Source organism: Staurois parvus, unplaced genomic scaffold, assembly GCF_062004578.1.
Source record: "Staurois parvus isolate SC_StPar_1 unplaced genomic scaffold, SC_StPar_1.0 ptg001590l, whole genome shotgun sequence".
Classification (NCBI taxonomy): Eukaryota; Metazoa; Chordata; class Amphibia; order Anura; family Ranidae; genus Staurois; species Staurois parvus.
The window spans coordinates 412,519-427,574 of NW_028319386.1; the positions used below are offsets into that span (position 1 = coordinate 412,519).

Sequence of the window (15,056 nt, forward strand, 5' to 3'; positions counted from 1 at the left end):
TGCACATGCTCAGTTGCTTTCTATTCTTGGCAATTTGCCTAAAATCAGAGCCATCACAGGTCGATCAGCTGACAGCTTTAGGATGTGCTTTTGTTGAAGGGGAAGAAAGCAACAGGAATGACACAGACTGTGTGGAGGAAACATAGATTAGGGAGGGAGAAAATAAATGCAGGAGGGGTGACAGGACAAACCCTGCTGCCAGGGAGACACAAAAGAGTTTAAAGTGGTTTTAAAGGCTCAAAGTTTTTTACCTTTATGCATGCTCTGCACCCCGCAGCCCCCCCAATTCTTACCTGAGCCCCCTCCGATCCAGCAACATTCTCAACAGCCTCTGCTGTCTGGGGACTCTTCCTCCAGCTAGTGAGCCAATGAGGAGCGTGCGGGGGGGGGGCGGGGGGGGGGTTGGGGACCAAGGCTCTATGTGTCTTTTGCATGCATAGAGTATTGCCTCGGGGATGAGCATGCAGGGGCTTTCTCTGGGGACACTGCTCGAGTGGGAGGAGTCAGGAGCGCTGGCAGGGATCAGGGCTGCTCTGTGCAAAACCACTGCACAGAGCAGGTAAATATAACATGTTTGTTATTTAAAAGAAAAAAACAAAAATAAAGCTTTAGTGTCACTTTAATTTACAAGGATAATGTCTTATTTCACTGACTTTTTCTTTCTCCCTCATGGCAGCCTGTGAACTTTCTTCAATAAAAATATGCACATTTCTACCCTTAGATTGTATGTTTCGGCTCAGTTAGAGAGGAAGTCTGACAGAAGCTTTACAGTGCTGTACGGCACTGTAAAGCTTCTGTCAGACTTCCTCTCTAACTGAGCCGAAACATACAATCTAAGGCTGGAAACATGCATATTTGTATTGAAGAAAGTAACATATAGTTATAGGGTTTCCAATAAGGAAGTGACTGCTCTGGGCTTTGACAAAATGGCAGACAGAAGCAGTGCTGGAGACAATTTACAGCACTGTAACGCTTCTGTCAGACTTCCTCCCTAACTGAGCCGAAACATACAATCTAAGGCTGGAAATGTGCCGTACAGCACTGTAAAGCTTCTGTCAGACTTCCTCTCTAACTGAGCCGAAACATACAATCTAAGGCTGGAAACATGCATATTTGTATTGAAGAAAGTAACATATAGTTATAGGGTTTCCAATAAGGAAGTGACTGCTCTGGGCTTTGACAAAATGGCAGACAGAAGCAGTGCTGGAGACAATTTACAGCACTGTAATGCTTCTGTCAGACTTCTTCCCTAACTGAGCCGAAACATACAATCTAAGGCTGGAAATGTGCATATTATTATTGAAGAAAGTAACATATAGTTATAGGGTTTCCAATAAGGAAGTGACTGCTCTGGGCTTTGACAAAATGGCAGACAGAAGCAGTGCTGGAGACAATTTACAGCACTGTAAAGCTTCTGTCAGACTTCCTCCCTAACTGAGTCGAAACATACAATCTAAGACTGGAAATGTACATATTTTTATTGAAGAAAGTGACATATAGTTATAGGCAGGGGTGGACTGAGAACTCATGGGGCCCCCGGACAATAGGGGATCATGGGGCCCCTGTGTCCTTGCCCAAACTCAAAAAAACCTATGAAAATGGTACCAGGGGCATATCATGGGGCCCCCTACTGACCCCGGGCCCTCGGGCGGTGCCCGAGTTTCCAAATGGTCAGTCCGCCCCTGGTTATAGGGTTTCCAATAACAAAGTGACTGCTCTGGGCTTTGACAAAACGGCACACAGAAGCAGTGCTGGAGACAATTTACAGCACACACTAATTTTGGTAGCATGACTATTAATGTGGAACGTATGCTCTTTTTTTAAAGAACCTTAAAGTGGTTCTAAAGCCTCAATAAGGTAAAAAAACTTTAACAGAATTCCCTCCCTGCCCCCACCCCCGCCCCACCTTATACTTACCTGAGACCCATCGCGATCCAGCTCTGTTCATGAGAGCTGTGGCTCTCCTGGCTGCGTCCCTCCTCACTGGGCAGATCGGTAATAGTGAGAGACATTGGCTCCTGCTCCTGTCAATCAACTCCAGTGATGAGGGAGTAAGGGGCGGAGCCGAGTTCCACTGTCTTTGCCAATAAACACAGCAGAAGCCAGCCCACAGGAGTGCCCCCTTGGGAATCGGCTTCCGATTGGAGCACCAGGAAGAGAGGAGGAGTGCCGGCGGGGGACCCGAGAAGAGGTCTATTGCACAGAGCAGATAAGTATAGACATGTTTGTTTGTTTTTTTCCTTTACAACCACTTCAATTGTTATCAAACTGTTATGGACAAATTTCTGCTTGACGGTAGTAGTAAATTCTACCGCTATCTTTTTAAATGGCCCCTGCAGGTTTATGCCATAATTTGCTAATATGAACCGCAACATGTATGTCCACACAGATACTACGGACGCCTTAATCCAATCACCATGGAAAGGCAGATGTTACTGTCCAAGAACAGGATGGGAGGTGTGAAAATTGTGGAACCAGGGGCGGACTGACCATTTGGAAACTCGGCACTGCCCGAGGGCCCGGGGTCAGTAGGGGGCCCCATGAGATGTCCCTGTTACCTTTTTCATAGGCTTTTTTGAGTTTGGGCAAGGACACAGGGGCCCCATGATCCCCTATTGCCCGGGCGCCCCATAAGTTGTCAGTCCACCCCTGTGTGGAACTATCCTGCTCTGTTACATAACCCCATCCTTGGTGTCAGCAAGGCTTCATAGGTGTAATTCCTTCCATTTACAAGGCTGAAGGTGTGAATTGTTGTCAAATCATCTAGATAGAGATGTTAAAATGTCCAAGAAAATCCAAAAGACCCAGCACCCAAGCACAAGGGAAGTAACTTGGTATATGCAGTGCAGCTTAATGAGGAATGTAAAGACCTGTACGTTGGGCAGACAGAACAACTTCTCAACCAACATCAATGGTCCAACATAGGAGGACAAATTTTCCAGGTCAGGACTCAGCAGTTTACTACACTTTAAATAAAATTAACATTCTTTTGAGGAAAGTGAGGGCCCATTTTGGACAGAGAGGACAACTGGTTCACAAAAGATGTAAAAGAGTCCATCTACGTCAAACTGGAAGGATCATCATTGAACAGAGGTGGGGGCTTTCAACACCATCTGTCTTCCACATACTGTATAATCACGTTTTAACATCTGACGTTAACACTTACAACAATTTACACCATCAGCCATGTAAATCAAAGGATTAAAATCTGTGAAGCCATCCTGACACCAAGGATGGAACTAGAACAGGGGGGTTCCACAACTTTCACACCTCCTACCCTGTTCTTGGACAATCAACTTCTGCTTTGACAAATTTCAAGGTGATTGAATGAAGGTGTCAGTGCTACCTGTGTGGATATAAACTGGTATTTTCCTGGCACTTATTAGAAGTAAAGTGGCTTAGAGAAGCTACGAAATGTCTTCAACGTTACAGAGCAAGTCCAGTTGAAAGTGACCAGCTACCGACAGCTATTGAAGAACAATCTTGTAAAAATGTGTAGCTAAATGCTGCAATAATAATTCAAGATATGCAACAAGAAATTATACACAGTACTTTCCGTTTATACCACGAATAAATGAGAGGTTACTATATTTACAGTTGTGACCAAAATTATTCAACCCCCAATGCTGTAAAGGGGTTTAGGGACTATAGTGTACATTTGGAATTGTATTCAGAATCAAATCCTACAAGGACGTTGTAACTACCCAAATGCAACTAAAATGACATCAATTGTTTATGTAATACAGTAGTAAATGGTTCTTATGTGGTTTCTTCATTGCCACAATTATTCAACCCCTTAAAGACTACCACTCTGAAGAACAGAGGTTCATACAGGTGCTTTCCATCAGGTATTGAAAACACCTGTGGATGTCACCGAGCAGCAATCAAGCATAATAAGCACCAATTAGGCAGCTTTAAAATGACTGTGATACTCAGCTCCTTCTAGACATTTACTGGTGTGGTTACAAACATGGTGAAGGCAAGAGAATGGTCCAGGAAGACAAGAGAAGAGGTGATTTCTCTTCACAGGAAGGGCAATGGCTATAAGAAGATTGCAAAGATGTTAAACATACCAAGAGACACCTTAGGAAGCATCATTCGCAAATTCAAGGCAAAGGGCACTGTTGAAACGCTACCTGGTCGTGGCAGAAAGAAGATGCTGACTTCGACTGCTGTGCGCTACCTGAAGCGTAGAGTGGAGAGAAGTCCCCGTGTGACTGCTGAGGAACTGAGAAAAGATTTGTCAGATGTGGGTACAGAAGTTTCAGCCCAGACAATAAGACGCACACTGCGTAATGAAGGCCTCCGTGCCAGAACTCCCAGGCGTACCCCCTTGCTGTCTCCAAAGAATAAGAAGAGTCGACTGCAGTATGCCAAAAGCCATGTGGACAAACCACAAAAGTTGTGGGATAGTGTTCTGTGGACTGATGAAACAAAATTAGAACTGTTTGGGCCCATGGATCAACGCTATGTTTGGAGGAGGAAGAACAAGGCCTATGATGAAAAGAACACCTTGCCTACTGTGAAGCATGGTGGAGGGTCAATCATGCTTTGGGGCTGTTTTGCTTCTGCAGGTACAGGGAAGCTTCAGCGTGTGCAAGGTACCATGAATTCTCTTCAGTACCAGGAGATATTGGATGGAAACGTGATGCAGTCCGTCACACACCTGAGGCTTGGGAGACGTTGGACCTTTCAACAGGACAATGATCCCAAGCATACCTCCAAGTCCACTAGAGCATGGTTGCAGAGGAAAGGCTGGAACATTTTGGAGTGGCCATCGCAGTCACCAGACTTAAATCCGATTGAGAACCTCTGGTGGGACTTAAAGAAAGCAGTTGCAGTGCGCAAGCCTAAGAATGTGACTGAACTGGAGGCCTTTGCCCATGAAGAATGGGCGAAGATACCCGTAGATCGCTGCAAGACACTTGTGTCAAGCTATGCTTCACGTTTAAAAGCTGTTATAACTGTAAAAGGATGCTGTACTAAGTACTAAGATTGAATGTCACTTGGGGGTTGAATAAAACTGATAATGCTGTGAGCACAGAAAAGACATTTGTGGTTATTTCATTATAACTGTTATGTTATATTTGTCTGACCTACAAGTGCCTCTTTAATGTAAATGTAAGCAAGATGACTGAATGATCAAAAGCAATGTCAAACTGGCCAAAACACTCAATTTCAGTGGGGGTTGAATAATTTTGGTCACAACTGTAGGTGTCATAGCACACTATTCACTTCAATGGCAAGGTCCACTCATTCATGGTGCTCCCCTCTCCACCCTAAAGCACTGCATAAAAGTATCCATGGGGGGGGGAAATAGTCATGTAGCACCCTCCTACTTAAGAAAATGGTAGTCCTTTTTGGCTCCTCTGTAATCAGTCGAGCAGCGATTTCGTTGGGCTATTCTAGATCTCACAGGTTGCAGGTTTGACCCCCCCCCACCTTCTAGAAGTTTCCAGATTGTAGGGCTGAGGGAATCAAATGAGCAGCTTGGATATTTATTGAGCCTCAGCCAATCCCTGGGGAGGTGTGTCCAGTAGGTGACTGGGGTTTGAAGCAGCCAGGTCCTTGTCCTGCTGGAGAAGTTCCACAGCCTCAGGAGCTGCTGCTGCCCTTTTAGGGCAATTCTACTAGAGTTTGCTGATGGTCATTGAGGTCCCAGCTGTGGCAGATTTGGGGGAACTATTCTTAAGTATCTTTGGAACCAGCCAAGGGACTTTACCAAAGGATCTCGTCTGGAGAGCTCACTGAAGAGTGTCTGGTGGAGGTTGGAAAGTGATCAGCTGTCCTCTGGCACTGTATTAACCCCTCCCTCACACTGAAAAGTGTCCACTGGAAGTTAGGAGTGAGTAGCTATCCTGCAACCAAAGAGTGTCCAGTGAAAACTAGGAACTTCGTAGTTTTCCTGGCGTTTGATGGAAACTGGGAAGTGTTCAGATGTCCTGTGACATTGTGAGTACTGTCCTGAGCTGCTCTTTTTTGGGGTGATGCATTCCAGTGGTAGCTCTCATTGATACGGTCTCAGTTCTGGCCATTCCCCTTTCTCCCTGACAACCCCTAGACTGTTCATTGGAGCAAGAGTGAATGGAATGTTGCTTGGGTGGTTGGTGGCCTCTGCACTGTTTGAGAAAGAACCAGTTAATATTAATGGCTCCTGAGGGGGTACCCATACAGACAATATACTCACCTTTCCCTGACTTCTGCAGTTCAAGAGTGACATCCTCCTACGAACTAGATTCCTAAGAATGCTGAATCCCATGAGAAGATGCTGTGGCACAGTGCAAGAACATCTCAGAAGGTTTGGGCTTCCCAACATGCCCAAGATCTGGTCAGAAGCAAGATGACATCATCCTTGTCTAGGGCCCAGAAGGAGGAGGGGGGATATTTGACTTTGCCACTGAGGTAAAAGGTTCACTTTAACATTTTGAAAACAAGGGGACAAGCATCAAATTCTAGGAACTGTGCCTAGCAATCGAGACGTTTGACACAATGATTTGGTGGCCCATTTGGGAAGAACCCTCTCCTTTGTCTGAAGGCACTTCAAAAATAACGGTACTTAGAATGCAATCTGATGAAAAGGCTTTATTATGATTATTATTATTAAATCATGGAATAGTGTTTTCAATGGGGTATATTAAAAAGATCACCTTAGCCAGCATTGTCCAATACTGCCAGCATGGATGATTTTATATTATTTAACATCCTGCTTTCTTGTATGGATTGGGATCTCTGCTGTTGACCTCTGTAGCCGCAGGAACTGTGGAGTAAGTCATCTTTAATTTTTCCAAAAAAAGGAAAAAAAGCACTTTTTTTATCTTTGGTTTTGCTGTCCCCCAGCTCTGCCAGCCTTTTACTCTGTCCTATCTTACACAGGCAACGGACATTACCACCCCAAAGATCACTTTTCAGAGGACGCTGAGAACCTTTTGCAGGTGTTCAGGAGGTTATACTCCTAAATGTATTTATTTATTTATTACAGGTATTTATATAGCACCATCAATTTATTCAGTGCTTTCCATATATTGTACAGTCACATCAGTCCCTAAACCTCAAGGTGCTTACAATCTAAGGTCAATGACTAACATTCAAACATAAACATACTAGGACTGCAAGGCGAAACAAAAACGAGAAGAGCACCAACCTTGCGCATTACCTCAGTAACCAAAATTTATTAATTGCAAAATGATACTCACAAACAGCGAATAAAATCAGGCATGTAAGTCCTCAGAGGGACTTGTAAGATAAGGAGCCAGCGCGAGTCCTATCATGGGGGTAGACACTCAGTACAGCTGACGCGTTTCGAAGGGCATCCCTTCTTCATTAGAGCTCATCAGGGATGCCCTTTGAAACGCGTCAGTTGTACTGAGTGTCTACCCCCATGATGGGACTTGCGCTGGCTCCTTATCTTACAAGTCCCTCTGAGGACTTAAATGCCTGATTTTATTCGCTGTTTGTGAGTATCATTTTGCAATTAATAAATCTTGGTTACTGAGGTAATGCGCAAGGTTGGTGCACTTCTCGTTTTTTTTCACCTTGCAGTATTGGTTGAGCTTCCCCAGCCTTGTTTGGAGCTGCACAACTCTATATGCACTGGTGGTTGATTTTTCCGGTTCTGGTTTCATCCATCCACCACCCACCTGGGTCCTAGAGTGCAGGAGAATTTGTTTCTGGTTTATAAACATACTAGGGCCAATTTAGACATGAGCCAATTAAACTACCAGCATGTCTTTGGGAATGTGGGAGGAAACCGGAGTACCCGGAGGGAACCCACACAGACACAAAATGCCTGATTTTTTTTCTTTTTTTCAATCTCAATGAGGATTTTACATTGAAATATCACACCAAAACCACACACTTGGCACCTGTCCCACCAGTCCCAATGTTGGAATGCCTGCCAAATCCGACATACTAAGTTAAATTTGCGGTATTGCACAGCAATTTGAATGACCTGAGCGTACACCACATAAATTTGTAAGTAGGCAATTGGGAGTGGGGGGTGCGCAAAATGCAGATCAACTGTCTTTTTACTGCCCCCTTGCTGCCTGTGTGAACTCAGCCTAATGTAAAGAGAGAGAAGGAGCTCAAGAAAAAGGGAGAGCAGAATGCGAGCAGTGCTTCTCTTGTGAATTTTGAGGATGAATTGCTCCACCCAGTCTGCAGCTACAGAGGCCAGTAATGGCTGCAAGTAGATAAGTTAAGAAAAGATACGTAGACCTTGGCTTTTCTCATGTACGTTTGCTTAATTTCCTCCCACCAATGCTTATACTCTCCTTCCACTGGCTATCCTGTTGCTCTGTTCACCAATCCGAGCTTACACAGGGCTTAGGGTTCTTCCCATGCTCCCACGTGACAATTCTCAATTGGCTGCTTAGGCACCCAGCCCTCCAGGTGAGAAATGACAAATTCCCCTAAAACCAAAGAGCCATATATTTCCTTAGCTCTGATGGGTGAATGGAGCAACAAGGAGGGTGTGGCATTTAAGTGGACCTGTTCCTTTGCTCTGCATGGGTAAAATGCTGGTTCATTTTAAGTTAGGAAGTCCTGCAGCCATTAGAACAGCATGACAGGCAGTCAATAGACATTTCCAAAAAAGAGAGGTCAGCAACGGCAACCCTCATATATCCTTATCAGCATTTCTCATACGGGTCTCATTTTCTCTTTCCCCAAAACGGAGATGTTAATTATCATTTGGAAACACTGCAAATGTATTAATCTAAAAAGGTTCAAAGAATACATCTCGAGTCTCATTCGGAAGCATATTAAAAATTCCGAACGGCTGGTGACTTTAAATAGTTTTTCCGCCACAAAGCGAGCTGTGTAACCACCAGAAACGGAAGTTAATTAATCCAGTGCCTTCCAGCCAGAACTACAAAAGCTGTACTTGAAGACCCATAAACCTAAAATTAGGCATTGATATAAAAGACTTTGTATAGAAGAGCAGCAAATAATCCAGCAAGCAGTTCACAAAGAAAAGTCCAGCGGGGTCATCGCATGGAGCATTGTACAGACTGATTCATGCATTCTTTGTTGAGTTCGTTTCAAATAAATATCTCCAACGGCAGCACTATCATTGCTTCTACTTTTAAGAAGGACAGTAAAGTTAAATGAAAGTAAAATCAGTCATTGGGCTGTCAACATGATCCAGAAAATCAGGCAAGAAGAGAGCTAGTCTATGCTAAATGCATTATATGACCAAAGGTTGTGGACACCAGACCATTGCACATACTTCTATAACCAACAGTTTGTGGAGCCCCCTTCCAAATTATTGAGCTCAGATATTTCCATTGATGGGCAATGTAAATACTAGAGCATATGGAGACATGACTAATGCACCATAGATAGGCTTGTCCGCTCCTACTTCCACCATTACCTATCCATACCACTCCCCACCCCCTTAACCAAATAAACTTTACAAAAAACATGACACCATTTTGGAGTAAATGGCCAACATGGCCTTTTATTAACAACTTCACATTTAACATACATCAACCGTTCCTTAACGGAAACCAAAGAATTGTTGTTGGTCTTCAAAGGCACCCACAAACGATCCAAAATGCACCTGCGGACACCCCTATACAGTAGGCCTCCAGCCGCAACCAACCAGCTTGGAGACAACCATACCGTCCGCAGTGCAGCACCACCACCTTCCAGTTAAACCTTGGTTAACTGGGAATATCCACCGGGCCCCCCATACCATGGATGGGGTCCCACACCATTGTTTTACAATCCAAGATGAGAACCGCCTCCAAAAACCAACAACCGCCCGCGAACCAACAGAAAAACCCCCATTCCAACTTGTGTTTTTTTTTGTTTTTTTTCTTTCTTACTTGCCCCCGGACGAGATCCTAGACCCAACTAAACAGGGAGGGCGGGAGGGAAGCTCTGGTCCTTGCTCACGTCCAGCTCCACTGACGCCCCTTCCACAGAACCCCCCACCCTAAGGTGCCACAGACCCCTCCTACACTCCACATCTGCCAATCCTATAATTCCCCAATCAATTCCCCACCCCCTGGAGCTAACTTTAACCCTTTCCGTTCCCTACACCACTCTGGGCCTAGTCATGTATGCCCTGCGCTATTTCCATTCTTCCCTATTCGCTACGGGCATTTCTTTTTAGACAGTCGTGCTCTTCCAAACTTGTTCCAATGATTTGGAGAAGGCCTTTTAATGCTATAGCATGACAAAGTCAGCTCCATAAAGACGGTTTGAGTTTGGTTTGGAGGAACTCACATGACCTACACAGTGATCTGACCTTAACCCTACATGTGGGAAGGTGCAGCATGGTGCGGGTAATTTATACACGCAGCAAAACTCAGTACTTGTATTAAACAGAAAGACAAAGTTACAAACAAACTGGCAGGAGAGCGCCGCTAGGGAAACAAGTCACAGTCAGATGTAGAGAAGGAGAGGTGCCAACAGTGTCTTTTGCAGAGGGTGAAGCGTGGCTGGGCTGGTCAAGTCCCAAGAGGGAGGCTCCTATTCAGGATCGTCAGAAACCTTTTCCTACTGCTGGTTGCTTTCTCTAACCAATGGGTTCTCTCTCCCTACAATAGCCTACACACATGAAACATGCAAAAACCCAGGAGCAGGGACTTTAATAGACCCTGCTGACCGCCGAGGGTCCCCTGGACGCAGCATAGCCAACCGGAATGCTGCTCCATTGACCCAGGAAACCATAGGTAAATGTTTACCTTGGACTTTCTTCTCCAGGCTCTGGTGCCACTCAGTTAAGCTCCACCTACAGAGGAGCAAACCAACCGCACCCACCTACATTCTAAGAAAGGACGCCGCTCTGACCACCTGTAAAGTCCGGTGTATGGAATGGCCTCAGCCACTGCTCTGCCCATGCCCTCTGATGCATTTTTTTCCACCCACCAGGACTTGATCACAGAGGGGTCATAAATACTGAATACCTTTCGGATTAATTTGAATGTCAAGATCTAGGTCTAAACCTGTGACTTCTGCTGTGCCTGGGTATGCCTCTTCTTGCTGAGTCACCTGGGATGCTGGACAACAACCTGGACAATTCCTTGAATAATCTTGCCTTGAACCCTGTTTTTCTGGAACCTTGAACTCTTTGCTCCTCCTATGAACTTCCTGATTTAAGCCAGGTCTCTGCACTTCCTGTTTGCCTGATTATTGTGCTCTCTCTAGCCAATATCTTACACATACCACTACTGCTGCTGTCCGTATCTTTGCTACCACTGGTTATAAACCTCTGGTTTGTTTACTGACTATGCTTCTGCTTATCCCTACATGCTAAATCTGCTACTAGACCCCAGCTTACTCAACTCCAGGTGGGGCAAATCTGGTACTAACATACAGCAAAACCCACCTTTACCATCAGGAGCTCTTGTGAACACTGGTTGGTACTTAGACTTTGCACCTCAGGTGAGCCCATTTCATCTGCTAGGATAACCTGCTTCAGTACATATCCAGCTGGTCGGTGGGTGCCTCTCTACTGCTATAGCTACTGGCCTCCGAGCCTGACTCCAGACTGTGAATGTGAATATTCCAGCATCAGTACTTCTCTATCTCTCCATTCAGTTGTATCCGACCCTTGGCGATTGCATGGACCGTCACTCGGAAGTGACTTTTCCCATGAATTCTCCTAGCAATTATTTTACAGGGTAGGTTGCCAGGTCTTTCCCCAACCCCCACCATGCTTGAGATCCCACATGGCCAGGGATGAAACTAGAACAATTTAGACAGGAGCCAAATTACCTACCAGCATGTCTTTGGAATGTTGGAGGAAACAGACGTACCCGGAGGTAACACACGCAAGCACAGGGAGAACATGCAAACTCCATGCAGGAGGCGCCATGGTTGGGAATTGAACCCATGACCAGGGGCGGACTGACAACTCATGGGGCCCCCGGGCAATAGGGGATCATGGGGCCCTGTGTCCTTGCCCAAAGTCAAAAAAGCCTATGAAAAAGGTACCAGGGGCATCTCATGGGGCCCCATACTGACCCCGGGCCCTCGGGCAGTGCCGAGTTTCCAAATGGTCAGTCCGCCCCTGCCCATGACCCATTTACTGCACGGCAGATGTGCTAACCACTAAGCCACTGTGCTGCCCCATCAGTACTTAAACACATCAAAATCTTTTGGTAAGCTTTCTTAAAAGAGTGGAGGCTGTAATGGCGGCAAACGTGGGGGATGAGGGGCAACTCCAATATAATGCCTGTGAGTTTGGAATTGGAAGGCCAAAAAGCTTTTCTAAGGTTGGCCAAGCTTTACATAATTTGATGCAATGAGATTTAGAAGTTTCTAACTCTATACAAGACTGCGGCCTTCTGTCATTTGCTTACCTGCATTTGACTATGAGTACTGTCTTCTTGCTCTCTCTTGGAATGACCCAATTGTAAATCTTGATGGAAGGTGTCAGTTGTTCATAATAGCTGAACAAAACTGGCCACAACCTATCTTAACCACTCTATTTTTATCTGATGACCCCACATCTTTTTAGATCTACATACTGGGCAAGTAACCTGAACTGGCCCCTTCTGCATTACAGGTACAGTTGCAAGAAAAAGTATGTGAACCCCTTGGGATTTTGTGGAGTTTTGCATGAATTGGGCATAAAATGTGCTCTGAACGTCATCTAAGTCACAATAATAGAAGAACACAGTCTGCTGAACATAATACTACACAAACATTAGATGTTGCCATGGTTTAATTGCACATAACATGTAAACATTCACAGTGCAGGGAGGAAAAAGTATGTGAGGCCCTAGCTTAATGACTTCTCCCAGAGCTAATTGGAGCCAGGAGTGAGCCAACCTTGACTCTAATCAGTGTGATGATATTGGATGTGTTGCTAACAGCTGTCCTGCCCTTAAAAAACACACACCTGTTTTGGGTTTACTGGTTTCAAGAAGCACTGTCTGATGTGAACCATGCCTCGCAGAAAAGAGCTCTCAGAAGACCTACAATCAAGAATTGTTGACTTGCATGAAGCTGGAAAGGGTTACAAAAGTATCTCCAAAAGCCTTGATGTTCATGTGTCCATGGTAAGACAGACTGTCTACAAATGGAGAAAGTTTAGCACTGTTGCTACTCTCCTGTAAAAATGACTGCAAGAGCACAGCGCAGAATGCTGCATGAGGTAAAGAAGAATCCCAGAGTGTCAGCTAAAGACCTACAGAAATCTCCGGCACATGCTAACATTTTTGTTGACACATCTACAATAAGGAAAACATTAAACAAGAATGGAGTACATGGGAGGACACCACGGAGGAAGCCATTGCTGTCCAAAAAGAATATTGCAGCACGTTTGAAGTTTGCAAAAGAGCAGCTGGATGTTCCACAGCACTACTGGCAAAATATACTGAGGACAGATGAAACCAAGATTGAGTTGTCTGGGAAGAACACACAACACTATGTGTGGAGAAAAAAAGGCACAGCACACCAACATCAAAACCTCATCCCCACTGTGAGACATGGCGGAGGGAGCATCATGGTTTGAGGCTGCTTTGCTGCCTCAGGGCCTGGATGGATTGTTGTCATTGATGGGAAAATGAATTCCAGAGTTTATCAAGACATTTTGCAGGAAAACGTACGACCATCTGTCCGCCAACTGAAGCTCCGCAGAGGATGGGTGATGCAACAGGACAATGACCCAAAGCATACAAGTAATTCAACAAAACAATGGCTGCAACAGCACAGAATACGCCTTCTGGAGTGGCCCAGTCAGAGTTCTGACCTCAACCCAATTGAAATGCTGTGGCATGACCTTAAGAGAGCGATTCACACCAGACATCCCAAGAATATTGCTACACTGAAACAGTTTTGTGAAGAGGAGTGGTCCAAAATGACTCCAGATCGTTGTGCAGGTCTGATCTGCAACTACAGGAAACGTTTGGTTGAGGTTATTGCTGCCAAAGGAGGGTCAACCAGTTATTAAGTCCAAAGGTTCACATACTTTTTCCTCCCTGCACTGTGAATGTTTACATGTTATGTGCAATTAAACCATGGCAACATCTAATGTTTGTGTAGTATTATGTTCAGCAGACTGTGTTCTTCTATTGTTGTGACTTAGATGACGTTCAGAGCACATTTTATGCCCAATTCATGCAAAACTCCACGTAATCCCAAGGGGTTCACATACTTTTTCTTGCAACTGTACTCTCCTGTCCACCCACCACTGGTGTTGGGTGGCACCAAAAATGTACTGCAAGCATTGAAAGGCTGCCATTCATAAAATGAAGGCAGAACGGGACTTGACTGCCTTTCTGCCTCTGAGTCAGGATTATGCATTAGGTATGCTACAGACAGCCCCAGGTGTTGGCAGTGGCAACTATGGATGATGGAATCCTTCTCTTAGTAGCTTCTAGTGGTGTTGGTTAGTGACGATAGTTACGGTGTTGATGGTGGTGCATTTACTCTATACTTGTTACTATTGCTTCTGTGACATTAACGCCTGAGCTGTAGAGAGTGCTTGCCAAGGGAGGTGAAGGGTGTAGTGGCCGTTCCAACCCAGTTTAGGCGTAGGCTCTTTCCCTACTCCTCTGGAACCTTTCCCTACCACTAGTTCTTCCTACACTAGCCACTTTGCAAATGCACACCAAATCCTAGGGCAGGGACTTAAAAAGACTTTGCTTGACCCAAGATGGGTAACAGGGTAACTTGGATGTAGAGTAGCCAACCGCAATGCTGCTCCAGGGGGACTGAGGAAACCATAAAGAAAACCAGGTTTCTCTTGACTTCTTCTCCAGCTGCAGTACCACTCCTCCACCTATCTACAGGTGGACCAGAGTGTCTTTGCACCTGTCGGGAGCATTAAGCCCCGGGGAGGTCAGGGAAGGACCTTTCTCTGGGGAGGGGGCACATCTCGTGCAGTTTTTTTGTGTGTGTTTCACATGCTTTTTTTTTTTTTGTTCACGTGTTGTTAAGTTTTTTGCACACCCACCGCGGGCTAGAAAAAAAAGTTACTATTTTTGCATCAATATTACCCATTGCCTCAGGAATTTACGTGTAGAACATCTAGACTTAGGTAGCCAAACATTTTTTATTCTCAAAGATAATTAAAACTAAAACATAGGCTCCTGATTAAA

At 45.0% G+C, this 15,056-nt stretch overlaps 1 protein-coding gene across 2 annotated transcripts in view; it reads right to left on the reverse strand.

The window, feature by feature from the left end:
• The window catches only part of CLSTN3 (calsyntenin 3), a 120,289-nt gene that overhangs the window by 82,819 nt on the left and 22,414 nt on the right, over positions 1 to 15,056 (reverse strand). The window lies entirely within an intron of this gene.